The following is a 23,663-nucleotide window of genomic DNA, read 5'->3' as shown; positions in this document are numbered from 1 at the left end:
GGACTTCTCTTCTGCCCTTTCTCTGTGAAGCAGCTCATGGGACAGTCCTCAGTAGGTTCATGTGACCTTTCAAATATGAATGCAATGACCACATCTTATTTCAAGGAGTCTAGGAATATGTCTGGTTTTCTCAGTCTGTATAGTAGAGGGCACATCCTGTATCTATGTGGTAATGTGTCATATATTCATTCTTTTTCTTTTTTTCTCTTCTCTCTTCCTCCTCCTCTTCTTCCTCTCTCTCTGGGGGTCTCTCTCTGGCTCTCTCTCTCTCTTCTCTCTCTCTCTCTCTCTCTCTCTCTCTCTCTGCATATAGGAGCATGTGCATCCAGAGATCAATGGTTAACAGCAGTTTTTGACAAAAGAGTTTTTGACAAAGACTTGTTCATTGAAACTGGAGTACATCAGTTTGGCTATGTTGACGCAATAATGAACTCTAGGGCTCCACCTGCTTCATCATTCCAGTACTGGAGTTACAGACAGAAGTCAGAATGACTGGTGCTGGAGATCTTGAATCCAGGTTCCCTTCCATGCATAGCAGGCACTCTACTGAGTGAGCTGTTTTCTCAGCTTCTAGCCTTGGATTTTTTATTCTTCTACCATAACCTCCTAAGTGGGGAAGATAGGTATTCTGTTGCTGTAGTAGAATATATAAGACTGGGTAATTTATAAAGAAAAAAAGGTTAATTCATTCAGTAGTTCTAACATCTGGGATGCACATGACTGGATAAAGCACATCTGCTAAGGCCTCATTCTGCTTTAAGCCTTAATAGGAAAATGAAAGAGAAACAGATAGGTACACATGAGCCAAATTCCCACAGTAGCTAGTCTACCTATGTTTAAGAGAAAACCTTATTTATGAACACACACACACACACACACACACACACACCTCTTTCCAGGAGACCTTACTCCCCAGCACTGCCTCATAGAAGATTTAGTTTCTAATGCATGAGGTTGAATGAGAAACACACTCAGATCACCGTGTATATGAGAGGAGATGTTCCGAATATAGGGAGGATTTCAGATGCCAGGATCCTGAGAAACATATCACAATGCAAGCAGACTACAGGGATTTCTGCTATAACAAATGCAATATCGTAGTATTGATAATTATACAGAAATAGATTGGGAAGATGGGGGCTACTAAACCCTTGTCCCTATAGCTGAGGTAATTAAGAAGGTGGGATTTTCTTATCCTACTTTGCAGGAACCAAGAAGACTTAAGCAAGCTAAAAATCACTTTGCTGCCAAGATATTGTCATTTGGAGGCAAGTTGAAACTAGAGTTTAACCCTAACCCTGACACCCACCACATGCTGAGCTTCCTTTTGTCAACCAGTCTTGTGTAGATAGATTGTGTTCAGGCCTTTCTGGAAACTGAAAGCATTCCTAGAAAAGCCATCTTAAAAGCATCAGGAACACACTTGTTTTCTGAATTGTATTGGTCTAATCCAAGGCTATCTCAACCCATTCTCCTATGAAGATACAAGAGTGGGACAGCTGGGGTGGTGCTGGCCTAGAGTAGGGACAAAACAGGTACCTAAACAGACCTATGAATTGTCATGTCCAATTCTCCACCACATCCTGTGGTCCTGTGCTCTGTCGGCAGTGGACCTGAGGTCTAATCTCCATTCAACCTACACCCTTCAGTCATGTAGGGCACAGGTAGAGGGCGGGATTAACAGGCTCCAGGCCCTAGAGAGATTTACATACTAATGAGGTACCTAAAGGCCAGAGGGTGGAGTCAATTAAGCATTCCTCCCCAGCCCCTCCCCCCTCTTTCCCTCCCTATTTAACTCAGGACTGCCCTGGGTTTTTTTGGGGGGGGGTGTACATCCAGATCCATCTACATCCCCCATGACATTAAAGCCTGTAAAAACCCATGGACTTTCTCATGTGTTGGGGCTACACCATGAAGAACTGTGGAGCCACAGCAGCCGGGCCTAACTTCCAACCTGGAGGAACTCTCAGCGATTTCCTAGCCATATTACCTACAGTGCTCTATCTTTTCTAGGTCTCCACTTTATTTTGCCTCTACCTTAACTTTGAGAACATGTGCCACCTAGCAAATGGCCTCAAGAACAGTGACAGACAGCGTAAGCAACCAGTGTAGTTCAGACATCCTTTAGCTCCATTTGCAGTTATATAGATGCAAATGAGCAATAGGTATCTTTAGTCACAGTTTGCAATGCATCAGTAATAGAACACAGTAAGCCTAGGTTTTTCAATACTTGACCCTCAGAATTCAGAAACATATAAATCATCTCCTTCCTAAGATATGAATATACATTCACACACATGAGCACACACACATTCATACAAAGGACAGCCAGGGGGAGTTGCTTGCCTTTTCCATTTTCTGCTCTTCTATTCTTGGTACATATCATTCAACCTCTCAGAATCCTTCTACACATGGCTGCATAGCTTTCGCTCCCTCTCTTCAAACCTTCTTTGAGTCACTCTTCTTCATGTGTCCAGGGTCCAAAGCCTAGTAACTGTTAATTCTTCTGGTGTGTTAAGACAGTACTCAATAATTTGGTTATGGAATCTGGATTCGTACTAGGGAAAGAAAATCCCATTGAGGTCCCTCATTATTAGACTTTCCAGAGTTTTCCAGAAGGAGGAGTCCTGGAGAATTAACACTGGCATACCATAGAATGTCAGAAACAAGTGCTAGTGCAAGAGAAGGTTTAGTGTGTATCAAGAGGTGAGAAACTGAGACAGACAGACAGAGAGAAGTCAGCTTCCTGCATGTGACAATTATTTAGAAACAAAGGAAGAATGTGGTGACATCTCTGAAGCACATGTACTCAGGAGCAGAGATAAAGAAAGGAGTCTGGTTGGTGATTTTGATATCACATGGTGCTCATCTACATCCAACATCTCAGTGAAATATGAGTTTGGAAAGATTCTGATACACAGTGCAGCCCCCGCATCATGCCAAATATCTCTAGGTAAAACAGGCTGACCCAGGACTGATCTGGAATCAGAAACACTCTTGGCCATCAAAAATCTCCCCTTTTTTCAATTCACACATCTACAGCCATGTTGAACCTTAGCATTGCATCTCCATGCACAGTTAATTTCTCCTGTATTTCCTAAATGTTTATGAAGAACTGCATCCCTTGCTAATGCTTTGACATGTTTGATGTGAGAGATGGGACCATCAAGAGTACCATGGTGTGGGGCGGTGGGGTGAGAGGCAGCTGGGTACCTGGTTGAGCACAGGCCTTGAACCCCAGATACTCTAAAGAGACGGTATGAGTTCAGCCTTGCTCTTGAGCCCTGGTTCTTTTCACTTAGCTTCAGCCATCCACAGCCCTTCCCAAAGAAAGGTTTGTGGCCTTAGATCACATAGCACAGGTAGAGGGTGGGACTACAGGCTGTAGAGCCTCAAGAGATCTCCAAATTAATGAGATACCTAAAGACCAGAGGGCATAGCCAATTAAGCATTCCTTCCCAGACCCTCCTCCTACTCACAAAAGATATTTAACTTCAGGCCCACACTGAGGACACAGGGTACGGGTACAGCTACATCTATTTTCTGCCATGACAGTAAACCTTTTAAAACCATGGACTTCCTCATGTCTTTGGGTCCCGCTGTGGAGAACCCACTACCGAGCTGCTGTCTAATCTCCCACTGATGACCTCTCTTCGTTCCAGCCACAGAGCCCCCACCAACTCAAGCAAGCTAGCCGAGTCAGCCATGACCCATCCAGGCAAGTCACTGTAACCAAGAGTCTCCACTGTGCTGGCCGCTGCCAGAGCTTCTCCCTCCCATCCCTTTCGGCTTCGGGCTGGTCCAGTCCATATGGCCCCTCCTTCTCATTCCTTCTGCGGCCTCCCAGTGGCATCTGGGAGCCCAAAGGCTGAGATCAGCTGGTCTTCAGTCAGCTGCTCGGCCTGGAGACCCCCAACCCAAAGGTTCTGCCCCCCAGGGTCTCAGATTGTAATCTCCCCATGCCCAGAGCTCAGTAGCTTCTCATAGCTCAGCATCTACCTTGTACCACATGTAGTGAACTCAGACAAATTCCTGCACTTCTGCCTCCCTGAGCCGTGGCAGACACACGGGATCCACAGCTCAGCCCACGTGTGAGCTGCAGACCCATACCATGTACTCTTGCAGACTCACTGTACTCTTTAGAGGAGCTGAGTTTGCCAACACAGTGACTGGGTGTGAAGGTCTTGGGTAATACTGACTCAAAGCTGGAGGCTCACGGAGGATGGGCTGTGGTAGTGATCAGAGCTCCTGATGGCTGAGTCCACAGCAGAACTCTGGGAGCTCTGAAGCATGAAGGGAACATGAGAAAAATCCTCCCAGGAAGCATTCTATCACCAAGAGACAACACATTGATCATGGATTCTGAGCAGCTGATTGCTCAATTCCAGATGCAGTGGATACTTTAATAGGTTCTTTTTCTGCTGGGAAGACTGAGAATCTGGATTCTGAATGCTGGCCATAGAGAAAAAGCAAACAATATATTTCTGCTAGGAGACGAGGCTACAGAGCAAGCCCAGACTGACCTGGGATTGTTTGGGATCAGAATGATCCTCCACCAAAGGAAACCCTCTCCTTTATGCTGGCATCTGTTAACCACACAGGTACCTCCAACCTTAGTATTGCATTTCTGCACTATATTTATTTCTCCCATATCCTCTGTGTGTTCCTGAAATCCTGTATCCCCTTTTAATGATTTTAGACTTTGAGTTGATGTGAGAAAGAGCACAGATGAGGGTGAAGAGAGCAGAAAAGAACATTAGGGAGGACCAGGGATGAATACCCAACTGCTGTTTCCTTTTCTCTTTAGGGATAAAGCTCTTCATGCAACTCACAGGTCCTGAGCAGGAAGAGAAATTCAAACCCTACATTTGTGACTTATATAGTTCTCGGGTCAGAGCAAGAACGTGCTGGTAGAGGCACAGCAGAGTGATGGGATATGGGGCTTTTCCAGAGGCTCATGTGGATAGTAACTTCTCATTTAGTAGCTAGTAGCTGTAAGGAACAGAGAGTAAAGGTGACTTGCCCAATCCTGAGCAGGAGTAGGAATACATCCAGGCCTGACTTCAAGGTTCATGTAGTTTCATTAATCCTAAATTAAGTAGTTGAAACTGTTGGTGCTATAGATTCATGAATGAAAAAAAGCATTTGTTTAGAAATGTTCATCTGAGTCCTCACTCCACATCTTACTAGATCTGTCACCTTGAGAGACTATACATAGTGTTTCTTTGACTTACTTTCTATGGTGAGTCAAAAGAGAGACCAGGTTCTATTTCTATAGTACATGGAGTTCTTAATACAGGACTGTCTGTCAAAGTAATTATCTCAGCTATACAAAACGCATTCTGAGTGTTTTATGTAAATCATTATATTTAGTACTACCTCCAAATTCCCATGTAATCAAATCTTAGTCCCTACCATGGTGCTATTGGGGTGGGTGACAGTAGAAACTTCAAGATCTAGAGCCTGTTGGGAAGCCTTTTACTTACTAAGGGTGTACCCTTGAGGGAGGTTGTAGGACACTAGACTCCTCCTCTTCCTTTCTCTCTTGCATCTGGCCATGTAGTGACTGACTTTGATCCACTGTGATGAATTTTTTTTTTTTTTAACCACAGGCCTTTAAACAGTGAGACCAACAGACTACCGATAGAAACTTTCAAAACTTGCTTTTCCTCAGCTGGCCATCCTGGTTTCTAACACCAAAGGAAATCCTTGACTGACATATTCTTACAGGAGCCCTTTGAAAGAACCATCATCTTTATTTTAACAAAATGAAAAAAATCATTTATTCTTGTTTCAAATCTCCATTGAGCAAATTTTTGTTAGAACAATAAATCTGAGCTCTTGGAAAGAGAAAATATTTGTGTTGGCTCACAGCTTTGTAGGTTACATTCATGCTCCATTGATCTTACAGCTGTGGGTCTGTAGCAAGTTACAGAGCCACAGCTGTAAGTGGTTGGTAGGGCAAATGTTTCTATGACAACCAGAAAGCAAAGAAAAGAAGACCAGAATCCCAATACCCCCTTTAAGTTCATGCCTCTAAGATCTAAGGACCTCTTGTTAGCCCAACTGTCTAAGAGAGTTAGCACCACTTCCTAGTAAGGGCAAGCAAGCTAGGGGCAAAACCTTTAAAACACAGACCTTTGAGGGATGCTCTTAACCTGGATAGCAGAATCTCTGTTGTTACAATGGGAAAAGCTAGAATTAGAGAGAGCAAAGACAATCCCTAAGGCCCCAAAACACTATAATTAAGTTATCCAAAGACCGTGTGCTTGGTCATACATAACTCAACAGGCTCAGCTCTGAGCTATTATTTGTACCATTTAAAGGGAAAAATCAAGCTATGATTGATGTAGTGGGTTAAAAAATTAGTATGTAGAGCTGAACCTGATAGGACACAGGGTGGCACAATAGGTCAGTGTATGTGTGTCTAAAGGCCAGAAAACTTAATCATGATTTCTAACCATGATGTTCAGGACCTTGGCCAGTGATGGCCTCATTGTTTTAGATCTGTTATGTGGTCTTTCTGATTCTCATTCCCAGGGCAACATTTGTTCCTCAGATAGCATTATTTTCTGCTGAGTCTACATATAGCCTTTGCATTGTTTCCTTGAGTAGAAATGCCTTGGGGGTAATGAAAGCAGAATCCAGTAGTAGAAAGTTATCAAGAGCATATAGTGGGATTGGTGAATGAAGCAACTCCAGGGACCTCTCAGCCAGTCTCCAGTGCTCACAAGAAACTAGGAAGAAGACAGGAGTATATTTGTTGCCAATATGATGGCAAGAAGAAATTCTGTAAATTCTTATTCACCTGACCCTTGCTGATGTCCTTAGATAGCATGGTTTTACTTTCAAGTGCCTCCAGAGTATTGCCTGGATTTAGGACTCATTTCTGTTGTTGTCCTATAAAACTATAATGTGTCATGAAACTGCCTCCACATTGAAAGATGGAATTTGGGATAACTTAAATCTCTGTTCCTAGACTGTGGTCTCTCAAAGTGGCTCTAGAATAAACTTTTATTCTTGTTGAGATGTGAGCATGTTTCTATATGTGTTGACACCATGATATGCAAACTATACACTACATTTGTGTTTTGTTTCCTATTCTTTTGTGGGTTAATCATCCCATCCATCAGATGTAGCCACAAGAGGAGACACAAAAGAGGTCTAATTGGACTAATGTTCCAATTACATTACTACTTACAGGACCTGGAGAGAGAGACTCACCACATAATGCAAGGAGAAACACATGGGGGAAACCTCAATGATGTAGCTCAACCAGGTGAGGAGCTGGAAGAGAACTTCAGGAAAGTGTCTTTCTTCAGGTTCAGGCTAGAGCACAAAAGCCAAGGTGTGTGAGAATTTCACTTGTGTGTTTGAAAGTCACTCAGTCACAGCCAAGAAAGGGTAAGAATAGAGACCTGAGCCCTATCTTACTGAAATGCCTGATCATTACTTGGTGTAGTATTCACACCTTGGTGTGAAGACTTGAGACAGTAGGAGAATGTGAAGTCTTAAAATTTATAGTACAACACTATTCTAAATATTTTACATGTTTAAATGTATTTAATCTTTGCAGCAGCAATGGAACTTAAGCCTTTATGTAATAATAATAAACTTTAATCATAGGCTACCTTTATCCTCTCATTTCACAAGATTCCTCCTCCTAACAATAATAATGATGATGATCAAAGATGAACTCTCTTTTTCCATGTAATTTGGCTTCACTACACAATGTGATCAACATGATGTGCTATTTCTGAGCCAACCATGCATCCTGTCCTTGGGAACTCTGCCATTGCAGTGTAAACAAGCTTTGGCCATCTGGAACAAGCCTGGGGCTAAGTTATTTCCACCTGATGCCTTAACAAGTCCTTGGCCAGTTACCACCCAAACATGGAAGAAGCTCATATAAAATCAGCCATGCTACCATCTCAAGTCTAGATTAAGACTAGACCTAGCAAGCTGACCCCTAGATTCACAGGAAATAACAAATACAAATTTAAGCTATGCAGTTTTGAAAAAGTTGGCAAGCAGCCATCACTAAATAATATAGTAACATGGTAAAATTATATACAAGGAGTAACTAGACAGTTAACAGAACACATCGCTGGTACATTTTAGAACTACTGCACACACTCAGGTTGCTAAGATTTTAACTACTCCCTTAAATAACTATTATGATTCTAAGAACCACCAGTCTTCTCTTCTATAAGTGAGTGGGGCTGTCTTTTATTCTTGTTGAGATGAGAGCATGTTTCTATATATGTGTTGACACTATGATATGCAAACTATACACTACATGTGTGTTTTGTTTCCTATTCTTTTGTGGGTTAATCCATCAGATGTAGCAAAAGTTCTGTTCTTGTGCCTGCAGACTGGCAGCTCATTTATTAGGAATGTCTGGACTTTCTGGTTACTACAAAGAAACATTAAAGCCCAGTAGCTTGACATATAAAAGTCTTATTTCTGCTCAACATCACTTGTTCTTGTGGATCAGAAAGCCATACCTCATGATCACTAAGAAAGAAGACAACTGGGCTAGAGCGTTGGCTCAGCTGTTAAGAGTGCACTTAAAAAGACCACAAGTTCCCACCTAGAGTAAGTCTTCTTTGCCAATAAATTCAGCTCCAGGGCATCTAACACCCTCTTTCAGCCTCTAAAGGCACCTGTACTCAAGTACACAGCCCACACACAAACACATATGACCAAAATTAAAAAATAGTTAAAATCTTAGGGGAGGGTGAATGAGTGAAGGATTTCGGGAGTGGCTAACTGGAAAGATGGTGATGAGTAGAATGTAAGTGAATGAGTAGAAAAAGTCTTAAAGAAGAGGAGGAAAGGGAACAGAGGAAAAAAGAGGAGGAATAGAAGACATAGGACTTCAGGAAGACAGGAGGAGGAGGAAGAAGAAGAAGAAGAAGAAGAAGAAGAAGAAGAAGAAGAAGAAGAAGAAGAAGAAGAAGAAGAAGAAGAAGAAGAAGAAGAAGAAGAAGAAGAAGACACACTGTACAGTGTACAGATACACAGAAGCAGTCTGGGAGTATTTGTCCATGTCCATTGGCCAGAAAGTAAACCCCAAGGGAACCTAGGAAATGTAGTCTTTCTGCTTGTACATCCAAAAGAAAGAGCACAATAAATCAATGTCATTAACCCTGCAAAATGTCATGGATATGTGCATATATGAACCTTGCAGGTGCAGAACACCACTTCAGGTCCCCTGTCTGGTTTCTACTATTCCTAGGGTATCCAGTCCTATGTCCAGCTGATGGCTGAGACCTTGATGCCTTACTTTTCTTCAGTGTCCCCTTGAAGCAGACTGCCTGGTAGTCTCACTTTGCCCAACACTCAGGCATGAATAAGACCTAAAATAGTGTTTTAATAATCTCAGTGATCTCAGTGAGTCCTCTGCCTCAAAGCTTAACCGTTTTTTTCAGATCATATCTTTGTAGGACAATGGTTCAAGACCAGAGGCCCTCGCCTCTTCTCAGGTTAAATACCTACACAGAACTATTTTTTTTTCTTTTAGATTGTGTAAAATTTCAGAGAGCTTACAGCTCATCTGAGAGCCACCAGGGAACATAACACCGTGTTAGTCTATCAAGTGGTCTGCTCATCTTATCTGTGGGTAGAGGAAATTAGAACTCAGACAAGCTGAGAAAGTTGCTCAAATTAAGATTGCTCATGCTGGGACTGGCTGGAGACCAGTCCTGGAAGGGCTGAATCTTTGGACAGGGAAGGGATGTGTAAAGTATCAGGCAGGCCTCTGCCAAGATCCATGAACTGGAATGCTACAAAGGGTATTGTGTCAGTACAGTAGTCAATGCAAAGCATTGCCTTGTTCCTGGAATAAGATAGTTTATTCTGAGCCCAGTACAAGTGAGCAAATGTGGCCCATGAACATTAATTCAGGCTGCCCTAAATCACATGTTCCTTAGTAGAAGTAGTTATAGCATCTTTTCCCGTCACAAAATAAGAGAAAGCCATCTATCAAAGCATTTACTGCATGCATTCTAGTCATTCAGTCTGAAAGATCGTCAACACCCTTGAGTCTTTTTTAGGCAGCATGAGTTCACATGGACTCATGAATAGCTTGTAAAAAATGGTTCCCTGTGTGTCCAAGGTCCATTGAGCCTCTTTGCTCTCTATCCGCAGACCTTTCCTTTCCATCTCTTTCTTCTGCCAGGCCTCCTCCTCTTTTCTCTTTTTTCCAGACCTGTGAACATTATTTCTTCCTGGAGTTGCTCTGATAGTGTGAGCTAATGGCTGCTGCCTAGAGGGAAGTGTATGTTTAGAGGGGGGACAGGCAGGTGGCAGTGGAGGCGGGGGAAGTGCTTCAACAGCTAGGGCCTCTCACCCAAGAAGATGAGGTATTCAATATGAACAATGAAGAATAACTAGGAGGAGGAGGATGTGCCAGGCCTGTTTCCCAGGAGACCGTCTCACTCCTCTGCTCCCTGCACCTTCTCTATCCATCATCCCCCACCTGTAGACATACAACTAGTACTTCTACCTCCAGGATCACTGTATGCCATTCACAGCCAGGGGTTAGGAACACACAGCTGGAATGCAGTATATGCTTTCATTTCCTTCTCCCTCTGTGACCTGGACCAAGGTCAACAGTGGACCACCCTCAACTATGGTGGAGAGAGCAGGTCACACCAATCCAGTTAAAGATCTTTTGCACTGAGAGAACATTAAGCTAAAATGAACATAAAATAAGCATAAAATAGGTATTAAATCTAGAAGAAATCATTAGGGCAAGAAAAAAGGAGCAAAAAAGGGCTGAGAGTGGTCAGCTGTCAGCTACCCTGCTTTAGTCATGATCCTAAGAGGCAAGAGAAAGAAGATATCCAACTGGAGCTTCCTCAGACAGAAAAGTGTACTTGAAATCTATTATCTCATTCACAGGTGTGGAAAGTGAGGCTTGGGAAGAGTGACTTGTCAGTATCCTACAGACAGTCCTTGCAGAGGCAAGTCTCAGACTTCAGACATTATACCTAAATCCAAGGTTCTCATCAATCTCAACCATGTGGGTGCCCTGACTATGACCTGGTGCTAGGTTGGAGGATACTTAAAGACCAGTATCAAAAAATGGCTGAATGGTGGGCAGGGTAAAGATAAAGAGAAAAATTATAGTTTATCTTCATTCCTTGTTTTTGTATTTAAGAAATACCAGGTTTTCTTTGAAGGGTGAAGCACTTAATTGTAGTTGCTTTCATAGGTACAGCTAGTAGCACAGAAGTTTCATCCAGAGCTAAGAGTGCTCACTGAATGGCAGAGAGTGACTGGAGGTAAGGATTGGCAGTTGCTCTCTGTGTGCTCCTGCCAGGGCCAAAAGTGTGTGCCAGCCTACTCTATTATTTAGCATCTGGAGGGAGAGCTCTTCTTAAATGCCAAGTGCTTTGTTATTTTCTGATTGGCCACCAGCTTCAATGATCCCAGGAGTGAGTCTGTTTCAGAGACTGGATAAACAAAGGTTCAGATTGAATGATGGAAATGCATCACCTCAAAGGAGAGCACGCTTTGCAACATTAGTTCACCATCAATTGTAGGTCACGTACAAGCAGTGGATGCAAATTCTTTAGTAATGTGAATTAGAATGAATGCATAAGGTTTAGTGTGATGATGATGGTGATAATGATGACCATGATGATGATGACAATGATGATGATGATAATGACTTGTTTCAATGCCTGACTTTGTGTTGATAGGGTATTTGGGGTATGTGTATGTCTGTGTGGGTTGGTTCTCTCTCTGTCTCTGTCTCTCTCTCCATCTCTCCTTTCTCTCCCTATGTCTCTGTCTCTCCCTCTGTGTGTGTGTGTGTGTGTGTGTGTGTGTGTCTGCATGAGTGCACACACAGTGTATACACTTTGTGTCTGTGGTAACTGGAATAATAGTAGGAATTGGCTCAAGAGCAGCATTAAAGAAGGTTGAACAACCAGCTGAACAAAGATAAAGAGAAATGATGTGTTTTTTTTCTCTATTGTCAGTCCATTTCCGAAAGGAACTCCACAGATGCTCAAGTCCTTATACAAAATCCTGCTGTAGTTACATGTAGCCAAAAGACATCCTTCCATATGCTTTAAATCATTTTTATTGCTTATACTGCTTTATATTTATGCAATATAAATGATATATACTGTATTGCTTTTGTTTGAATTATTTTTATTGTTCTGTTGTTAATTTTTATTTTTAGGGAATATATTGTGATGTACATCTGGTTGAATCTGTGGATAGATGACCTGAGGCTATACAAGGCCAACTGTAGCTTACTGAGTTTAATGATTTAGTGATGTCATTACAGGTCATTTGACTTGTGCTCCCATGATCCTCAGTGTGGTACTCACATATTTCATTCTGGGAAGCACATTTGGTCACTGGGACAAAAAGAGCTTGGGGAATTACATGGTACTTCTTCATATTTCTGACTGTATTATTTAGAGATCCCTTTACATAGATGATCTTGGTCATCCTGACATCTCAGGAGCCATGGGGATATAAACCTGCAAGGATCCCAAGATCAGAAATTAGAAAAATGCTCATTCATGGCTGATATCTCCCAATAATGAAAGCATCTATGAGTTGAGGACTATTCAGTATCAGAGAGGACACAACCTCACAGACTGTACAACAGCTGCTCCTATTCACTGAAGATGGAGGCCCAGACAGGAGATAACTTGCCCATGCTTAGAGTTAGCTATCTTCTCACTTTCTTGCTCAAAGGACTTCAGTGGCTCTCAGTCAATCTTGACTTTGTTTTAGATCCTGAGGATCTTATCCTGCAGTTCAGGCGGACCCAGAACTCTTGATCTGCTGGAATTTCAGACACATATCATAGTGCCCAACTGTGCTTCCTGACTCTCATGATGAAAAAAAAATTTCCTTTGTAGGAGCCGAGATAGCCCACCAGAGTTGACCCCATCTGTTCTGAAGCCTTCTTCCTTCACACGTTCTTGCTCTGTGCTCTGAGAACAAAGACTTCACTGGTTTCATCTTTTTTGTTTTAGAAATTATAGTTTAATTGTGTCTCTGTTTTCCTTTTCCTCTCTCTAAACCATCCATTGTACCTCTCCACAAACTCAAACATTGTACCTTTCCCTCAAACTCATGGCACCCTTTTTCATCTGCTGTTACTAAATGCATATATGTATTTGTATGTGCATATATACGCTGTTGAGGCCATATAATGTTAGTTATAAGTATGTTTGCACAGCTGGCTTCTGGTACTGGACAAACATACATACTTTAATCTTTCTACCTCCTGGCCTCACCTTTTTTTTCAAACTTCCTCATAGGCTGACAACTCCTTGCTCCTTCCTCTAGCAGGATTATATATCCACTTTCTCATCTCACCCACGATTTCTCATTCAGAAAAACTGCTTATGTTACCTAGCCATGTCAGGCATGTGTGCTTATCAGAGCCTGTTCTTTGTATTTGAATATGGTAGGATGGGCTTCTTTCCCATTATGCAACCTTCGTCAAGGCAAGGATGTGGCCATTTCCATGTGCTCACCTCTGAGCAAGTAAGGTCCATTGTAAGGTATTTAAACAATTGTTCAGATCTTATTTCTCAAACACCATAAGCAAAGCACCATATTTTTATTTAATTGAACATGCAGAAATAGTTGGGTCACGGATTCCACTAACCATGAAAAGGCATGTGCCTTATATGCTGGCTTCCATGGCACTTACCTGTTTTTGTTGCCTGACAAAGGGTCTTGTTAAGTGTTTGCATACTTATTGTTATTAAAATAAAAAAAATTAAAGCAATGTGGTAGGTTTTCATAGAAAGCATCCTGCAGAGGAGGAAATAGGCTCCTTGTGCACAGGATGAACAATTGCCATGTAGGCAAGTACAAAACTAGGCTTGGTCCAGGAAATTGAACAATCAGTACTATAATATCTACCCAGCCAGGGATATTTACACTCTATTCCCATAATTTGATGTGTGATAGCTTGAAAGTGAATTAGCCAGTATATAGCTGATAGTTAGTTGCTGTGAATAACCATTAACACTTTGGATGGCCATTAATATTTTATCACCCATTATCACCTTGGTGTGAATTTCTAATCACATACTAGGCTCTAAGGAAATGAAATTGGACTGACAGCTATAGAAGTGGGGTGGTGAGATGGTTTAGGGGTAAAAAAATGAAAAGCCCTGGTACATAAGGGTGAGGACTTGAGATAGATCACTGGAGCCCAGGAATCCAGAATCTGGGCGGCCAGATCCTGAAAGTCATTCTCCAACCATTGCACGCAGTTGATATGTGCATGCCTACACACACACACCTAATAATAATAAATAACAGTAGCAATAATAGTAGTTAAATAAACTTTAAGAATTAGAACCAAGAGGAGAAAATTAGGAAAAAAGAAAAAAGAAAAAAGAAAAAAGAAAGGATCCTGAGTGCTTGCTTGATTTCTTATCTTCTTCCTGAATATGAGCTTAGACTGGGAGACAGAGGGGATAGACAACATTCATCACATCACCATCTTCCAGAACTAAAGAACGGGAACTGTCAGATTTCAGACTTTTAGCCCTATGGAAAAAAAATAAAACAGTCATTCCCCGTTGTGGAATCTCTTTTCTTGGTGTTCTATAGAAAATATTTGAATTTAAGCTTCTCAGCTTTCCTTCCAGTTTTCTCTTGCCACTGACCATAATCCCTAGGGACAACAAAAAAACTGTAATGTTTTCAGAGACTTGACTTCCAGATGTAGCTCCTTGTTATCCTAAGTCCACAGAGTATGGTGGCTACTTTATCTGTTGACCTGATGGGTCACAGCTTGTTCTGATATCTTACACATTATATCTTGGAATGTCTATGAGCATGTCTGTAGATTATATTGTTATTTGAATTACTAGGTGAGTAAGCCAGTGTGTGTGTGTGTGGGGGGGGTGTATGCATGCACATACAGGTAGGGAGACACTCAATCTAAAGTAGTCCTAAATAGAATAAAAATCTAAAAAAACATAAACATCAAACAATGCATTTTTTCTCCTTGTCTTCCTGATGCAACATCTGCCTTCTGTCTTAAAACTTAGATTACAACTTAACATTTGGCTGTCATCCTCAGTGACTCTCTGTTTCTCTACCTCTTGGTCTCTCCATCTCTCTTTGAGTCTGTCTCTCTGTGTGTGTCTCTATGTGTGTTTCTCTCTGTCTCTGTTTCTGTGTCTCTCTGTCTCACTCTCTCTTCTCTTTTCCCTCTGCCTCCCCCTCTCTCTCCCTTCTTCCCCTCCTCCTTCCTTCCTCCTTCTCCATTCTCCCTCTCCCTCCCCCCTCTTTCCCTGTCTCTGCTTTCTCCACTGTCTCCAAACTCATATAAAGATTTAGACCTGTTTATAGATTTCAATCTTCAGTTGCAAACCAAAAACAAACAATCCCCAAGTGATCCATCATCTTTACCCCAACTCTGTAATACCCTGAAGATTTAACTAGCTTCCTCTTCTATTCTGGCCAAAGTCTTGATCTTTATCCCTGAATGACAGTTTGGCACTGGGTTTATGGGAGTCTTCTTTTATGGTTAATTAAAACCTTGGAGGAAAATGTAGATTTAGTGGAATAGCCTTCTTTATCAAGCTTTAATTTCACATTAGGAAACTGAAAATGTTGGGTTTAGATTGCTGCTCTGCTATTTTTCTCTGGGTAGAGCTTGTATTACTGAGACATAATTACACACAGTAAAATACACAGATATTAAAGCATATAGTTTAGTGAATCTTAGCCTATTTATTGCATACCTTCTCTTTCTCCATGTAATCAAAATATTAATAACAATATAGAGGCTTCCCAGAACCCTAAAAATCTGTTTTTCTTTCCAGTCCCTTCCTCTTGCCTGTACACCCAAGAAGAATCTACTATTGTCATTTCATTAGCTAATTCTGTTTATTGTTGAATATGGGGTTATAACTAGGTACCCATGGCTTCTTTAATTCAATATGGTCCTTCTAGTATTTGTATTTCTTGTGGTGTATATTTTCAGTCCATTTTCAATTGCTGAGTTAATTCTATTATACTAACACACTACAAAACAGCTATACATCCCCAAGATGTGAACAGTTACTATAAATAACACTCCAGATACATGATCTCTAAAAACGTATTTCAGTAGGAATGTGCTTCATAATTTATTTGTTGGTATGTACTTAAGAATAGAATTATGTCCCATAACAAAATCCACACTTCTATGAATGCATTCTTCCACCAGCAATACGTGATGCTTCCATTTTCCCAGGGCCTATTCCAACATTTCAAACTAATGATTCTAGCCACATTTATGAATACTTAGTGGAGCCTCATTTTTGCTTAATGTGTTGGACATTATTATGGGCTTATAGACTAATTGTATGCCCTTCAGTCTGCTTTTCAACCATTTTTTAAAGATATTCTTTCTGCTATTCATTTCCATCAGTATATTTTAAATTCTAGATAAAAGGTCTCTATATTATAATTTCTCCTCCTACTCTTTGGCTGCCCTTTTCATATTTGTCTGAGCCTTTAAAATTTAGTTATTTTAAAATTTTAAAATTTTGCTTCTGTTGAGAAAAAAATAAACTTTTAAACTCTGAAGTTTGAAATTCAGGCTTCCTATCTAAGAAGTATTTGTGGGCTACCAAATTTAGAAATTATAGTCCTGTGTTTCTCTTTAAGAGCTTTACAGTTTTTGATTATCTACAACCCATACATAATTTATCTATTTCTATTTAAAGGTATAAAATTCTTATGTAATGTAAAGTTTAAGTCAAACTTATTTCTTTTTTTGTTACAGACACAAAGTTGAGCTATTAAAATTTACTTAAAAGACACTTTTCCCGGTTCCTTATTCAATCATCCTTAAATTCACTTTTGCCTTGAAAAAAAATAGTCACTTGACCTTTTAAACATGGTCTTTCTATTGTACTGATCAATTTGCCTATGTAAATGTTAGTATCTCTTATGATTATTACAGCTTACTTGGCATTCTTAAAATCAGATATTATTTCTCTTCCAGCTAGGTTCTTCTTTTCTATGAATGCCATGGCTTTTATTTTTCAATATTATATAAATTTTAATATAATATTATTAATTACTATAAAAAATAATATATCTCTGTGGCTGGAGAAATGACTTACAGGTTAAGAACACTGGCTGCTCCTGCAGGGGACCTAGGCGTGAGTTCCAGCATCCATTCAGCAGCTGTTGATTGTAACTCCAATTGCCTGTTACTCCAGTGCCAGAGGATGAGATAACATTTTTTCACCTCTGCAGAGACCAGGACAAATTAGAATAGAAAAAAATAATAATAAAAGAGCACTATCTCATTAGGTCCATGATTCTGGGTTGGATTCCCCACACTTCAAAAACAAGTTAAAATGCACCCCCTCTGAGGTTGCAGTTGGCCATTTTTAGTGACACAGATAATCAACATAAAGAAGATTGACATATTTTATAATGTTCTAACATCCAACCCATGAGCATGGGCCATCTTTTCACTTAATTTATTTAACAGTCTTATTTAATTATTCAATATGAATTAAAGAGTCTTACTTAATTATTTAATATAAATTAAATAGTCTTATTTAATTTATTTCACCAATACTTTGTTTTATTTATAGAAGTTTTTTAAATGCTTTCCAAAACTCTTTTCATGAGTTTTGAGCTGTTGATACTATCGTAATTGGTATTGATTTCTTAATACTTTTCTTTTCCTGGTTGCTGGTAGTTAAGAATGTGACTCATATTTGTATGTTGATCTTAGATTCTCATACCTTGGTGAATTTATGAATTGGATCCAGGAGTTGTTTATATTTTGTTTCAAAATTATTTTTGGAATTTTATACATGCACTTATATCACCTACAAATAAACATAGTTTTACTTCTTCATTAATAATGATTATATGCTTTTCCCCATATCTTGCCTAATTGCACTGAATAACACTGAATGCTACACTTTATACACATGAGGAGAATAAACCCATGCCTTATGCTTGTTTTTAGAAAAAGATTATTTATTTTTATTTTTATGTATTTCTATCTATCTATCTATCTATCTATCTATCTATCTATCTATCTATCTCTATCTCTCTTTGTGTGTGTGTGTGTGTGTGTGTGTGTGTGTGTGTGTGTGTGTGTACACTTGAATGAAGACAGGAAGAAGGAGTTGGATCCCTCCGAGCACGGCTGTGAGCTACCAATCCTGGGTGTTGGGAACTGAACTCTGGTTCTCTGTAAGAGCAGCACATACTTTCTTAGCTTTGTCATCTCTCCAGCCACACTTTGTTCTTCATCTTATACTTCCAAATATTTATTCATTAAACTATAACTCTGGTTTTAACATGCCTGCTGTTTATCAGATTGAAGAAGTTCTGTTTCATTGCTCAAGAGTGAGCATTGATATGTGTGTGTGTCTTTTTGCATCCATTAAAATGATTTTCGAAACTTTTTCTTTATATTCTTAATGATCAATCATATTGATTGTTTTTATAATGTTAACTTGATGTTCCCAGAATAATTTTCATTTTGTCAAGTTGTATTTCTTTATATTCTGTTGGACTCAGCAATTGTTAAGGATTTTGATTAATCTGTGTTTATGAGTGGTATGCCTCTTGAGTTTTATTTGCTGGTGATTCCTTATGAAGTTTGGTTAGTTCATTTGTGGTTATGTTGGTCTCATAAAACAAACTCCCAAGTGTTTCCCATTCTACCTTTTGTGAGAGAATTTGTGCACCATGGGTTTTTCTTTGCAAAACATTTAATAGGATTTTACAGAAGAGCTAGCTAGGCCATAAGGTCCTATGGCAGGGAGGTTTTAAATTATTACTTCAATTTTTCTAATAGATATGAGGTTATCTGGGTCATCTACATTTTCTGTCCACTTTGTTTTTAAAGAAGTTTTTCCATTTTATATTTGTGGTTAAAGAAGTTTTTCATATTTGTCATCAAGTTCTTTAGCACATGTGCCAGAAATTTCACATTATTTTCTCTTTCTGTTTTTGTTGACCAGTCCTCTTGTACTGTTTAAATGTTGTTATTTAATTATCTTGCTTTTCAAACTGGGTCTTCTCTTTCTATAGTCCAGGAAGAAAGAACTGAAGCTTTCCAGGTAGGACTCAAACTTGTGATCCTCCTATCAAAACCTCCTAAACGCTAAGGATACAAGACTCTACCACCATAACTACTCTGCTGAGTAGTATAGAACCCAAAGAGGGTACCAAATCCCCTAGAGCCAGAATTACAATAGGTTGTGATGTGATCTACACTGTGTGGTTGCTAAGGACCAAACAAACTGGTCCTCTGCAAGAAAATCAAGCACTGGTAACCACTGAATAATATCTCCAGCTACTACATTTCTTTTTTAATGATTTCTTTATTTATATTTTATATATGGGGGTGCTTTGCTTCCTATGTCAGTATCACATGTATAGAGTGCTTAAGGAGACCAGAAAATGGTATTGGATGTCCTGGAACTGGAGTTACAGATGGTTGTATGCCATCATGAAGATACTGGGTATTCAATTCAAGTCTTCTGAAAAAGCAGCCAGTGCTCCTAACTGCTGAACCATCTGTCCAGCCCCAGGCTCCTACACTTTTTAACCTTACTCAAAGAATGAGCTTTTAATTTCTTGCCTTATCCTATATTTGGTCTGTTCCCTATTTCATTTTTTCTCTCTATAGTTCTAACCTTTATAATTTCTTTTTTCTACTACTTTGCCTTAATTTTTTCTTAGTTTATTAAATTAAAAAACTTAAGCAATTTTGGCATTTAATTATTTTTAATGTGGACATTTTTAAGGTAAAACTTTTAGTTTAGCTGATGAATACTATATATTTAACTAAATTATGATGCTATTCAGTCGAAATATTTTCTAATTTCTTCCATATTCATTTCATACTCTTCATAACAAATTACCACAGACACAAACTTGAGACAATACACGTTTGTCTTAAAGTTTCGGAGGTGGGAAATCTGAAATAAAGCCAAGTGCCACACATTCTAGAAGCTCTGGGAGAAAAGCCTTTCTTTTGGCTCTTGTAGGCTACTGGTATTTTTTTGGTTTGGGGTACTTTCTTTATATTTGTAGTGAACAGTCTGACATCTCTCTTCTCAGATAATTATTTCTAGTTTTGCATTTTCTTTTGCTGCCTCTGGTTGTAGTTAAATTCTCTTTTTATAGATATCAAAAGATACACTACTTACAACTTTAATCCTTTGAAAGGTCCCTAGTCTTAAATTTTTAGCTAAGCACATGGTATACCCCTGCAAATCTCTCACATGTACTTGAAAGAAATGCAAGTTTGGGCACTTTTAGATATAAAAACAGAATATCGATTAGGCTATTTGGTTGATGACACTGCTCAAATATTCATTCTTAGTAGTATTTTTTTTTATTTTTCTGTCAATTTATAGGACAGAATTAATAATATTCTCAACTAAGTTTGTGATTTATTTCTTCACTGTCTTCTATTGCTTGTTGTTCCATCTTTTTAAGACTCTTGCTACACAACTATCCTTCTGAGAACACTGTGTCTTTATTAGTCAGCTCTTTTACCATTATGAAAAAGTCTTGGCCTTTGGGAGAGTCTTTGTTTAATCATTAATTGGACATTAACAGTGCTGTTACAATGTTCTTATGTCTTCTCAATGTATATCCCCCATCATTTTACTTTCACCTTACCTATTGTTCTGTATTTCATAACAGCATAGAGCTAAGTATATGTTTGATACCATGACAATGTCTGAAAAGTGCTTTTTCCACTTACTTTTAATATATTATTAGTAGAATTTCTGATGACTATTCCTAGGAATGTGACACACATGTATTTCCAGATTTTTGCAAATGGCCCTTGTTGGACTTTGCATTTGATTTATTCTTCCAAAGGTTTATCTTCTGGAAGCTTTGTTCTCAGAGTAAGAATTCTAAGAGATGGTGGTGCCCACATGCAATGCACAGACATACATGCAGGCAAACCATACACACACACACACGCACACGCACACGCACGCACACGCGCACACACACACACACACACACACATGCACACAAATAGAAAGAGAGATAGAAGGAGAGGAGGAAGGAGAGAAGAATAAACGGAGGGATGGAGGGTGGCAAGAAGGGAGGAACCTTCAAGAACCCTCTTGGGAAGTGATTAGCATACCTTCCTTATGACCAGACCAAAGTCTTCTTTGAAGACTGGGTTAGAGGGAATTAGATCCTAGGGGAGTGATATAGGTCTCTAATGCAAGTCCCCTGCCCCTTCTCTCTCTCTTCTCTCTTCCTTCTTCACTTCCTCTACGTGTGATCCCACTCACCATAAGTTCCCTACCAGGAACTGAGCAGTTCTATATCATGATACATAAGAATGAATCCCTCCCCTGCAAAACAAACAAATAAACAACAACAACAAAAAAAAACAAAACAAAAAACCACATCCCAACCAAACAAAAAACAAAAACAAACATAAATACCGAACCTTTTTAAAATTAACTATCCTGCTTCAAGTACACTATTGTAACAACAGAAAATGATCATCAGAAAATTTTTTAAAAGATGTTACACTGACATCTTTGTGTTGAAATCTCCCTAAATTTTTGAAGATCATTTATTTCCTCAGGAGCTAGACCTGGCCAGGATCATAAGCATTGCACCCAATACAAGCAAAGTATAAAATACAATCCCTATTTAGTGTCACCCAGGAGTGAACAGTCTGTAACAAGGGTATTGAACAGTAGAACATCTGCAGCTCAGTTTTTGAGCTGTGAAATGAAGAGAATGAACTCAAACTTGCTGTAAAGGATTCCACAAAGCAAACATGTTCTGCCAAGTCTCAATCTCACTAATCATTTTAACATCGTCTGACTGGTATTTCATTAAAAATAAAATAGATTTTCAAGGTATGGTAGTTTTTGGCTCTAACACAACAATACTGTTGACATCTTTATAAACTGCAAGATTAGATACAATGTCTAGGGTTTCCCAACAAGGAGTAGGCTGGCTGGCTTGACTTTGTAATGGATGTTGACAGCCTGAAGATAGATATAACAAACTTACTTTAAGGATGGTTAGCTGGGAAGAAGGGAACCCATAGGGATGAGGGCATGTCCAGTTAGGTGGAGAGTGTGAATTCAAAGAAGATCCAAGTGGAAGTCTGCTTTGTGACAAGAGGCAATGGAGAGGCTGGGTAATTGGTTTGCGACAGAATGCTGTGGAATTAGATTTTCAAAGCTTCTAATACCAGATAGAAACCACATCTTGCTGTCCCTTCTCAGAAAATAAAAGCTATTGTAAGATTCTGCTCTGTTAACATAATTTCTTTCTTTATTGGAAACTTTTATCTCCTTGTGTGTATAAGTTCACACAGAAGTATTGCTCAAAGGCACATCTGGCACATGCCCATCAAGGTCAGACCTAGCAAGAGTCCATCAAGGTCATGTGTCCATGGAAACAAGAAGATGCTACAGAGGACTGAGCTCCCAGCTAAAAACATTTTTTTTTAATCCCTTTGAGGAGTCATTGCCTGGTGAGAAACTTCAAGGTTCAGCTGATTTTTCAGATCAATAGTATTCAAAGAGCCCAACTCTACTGTTTAGAAAGAACTTTCTCATCTCTGCCTGGTTCCTGGAACAGAATTCCCAAAGCAAACAGGTTCCCTTGATGGATCTATTTGGTGGCTGTTTACACATTTGCACAATTAACATGCCTTTTAGATGTAAATAGAAATCAGCCCAGAGGAACACACTATTAAGCAGCGGACAACGTGCAGTGTGTTTTAATAAGGCTGTCAGTGAAGGGTTAACCCCAGTCCTTGCATCCACTCCTCAGACTTCAACAGCACCAAGCAGAGAGGCCTGCTGAATAACTGAGCTCCCACAATGCAGCAGGGAGGGCAGTGTTGTGAGTTACTCCCAGGTGACACTATTTGAATGTCATTTAAAGTTCACTTTCATTATTTTAATTGTCACTGTAAAAATTTCCCATTCAGGACTGATTATGTTCTAAGAGAAATCAGAACTTAAATTCCAATCAATCATAATTGAACGTGTTGTTGCAAGTGGCATATAAAGCCAGCCGTGTCTAGGATGTGATTAAGACAAGTATTAGTTACTCAGGGAAAAGCTGTAGGGAGATTTAGGAGCAAGCAGGATTAATGCTGAATAATTTACATGGTCAAAGCCATCAGAGGAAAAGAAGCAGAAACACTTGAGAGGTGTTTCTGTGTGTCCCGGGAAGGGTGGGGGATGATCCTTGGAGTTCATGTTGCCATTATCTTGAAGGTGATGGGAAGGGCTCACTGAAGAGTCACATTTGATCCCAAACTTTCTGGTGACTGGCTAGGTTTAGGAAAGCTTGTAGTTTCTTTGGGTGTTGGATTTTTAATATGATAATACAAAAGCTGGGCTGGCGAGTTGGCTGAGGGGGTAGAGGTACTTGCCATGCAAGCCTGGTGTTCTGTATTTGATGGTTGGAATCCAGGTAAAGGAAGAGAGAAAGAAATAATTCCACAAAGCTATGCTTTGACCTCCACGGGCATAGCAAGTCCTTGTGACATCATTCCACATGTCTTATACATGCAAGTGCACGCACACACAATTTTAAAAAAATTTAAAGGAAATTCTGAAATCAACTTATAAACTTTAAAGTTCTTTTAAGTGCTAATTTAAATTCCATTTTGG

General features: G+C 39.6%; 1 long non-coding RNA gene across 1 annotated transcript in view; it reads right to left on the bottom strand.

The window, feature by feature from the left end:
• LOC143441580 (uncharacterized) overlaps positions 1-23,663 on the bottom strand; it is a 197,697-nt gene that overhangs the window by 137,368 nt on the left and 36,666 nt on the right. The gene's annotated exons all lie outside the window — the stretch shown is intronic.

Source organism: Arvicanthis niloticus, chromosome 3 (genome assembly GCF_011762505.2).
Source record: "Arvicanthis niloticus isolate mArvNil1 chromosome 3, mArvNil1.pat.X, whole genome shotgun sequence".
Lineage (NCBI taxonomy): Eukaryota > Metazoa > Chordata > Mammalia > Rodentia > Muridae > Arvicanthis > Arvicanthis niloticus.
This window is presented reverse-complemented; position numbering and strand designations above follow the sequence as displayed.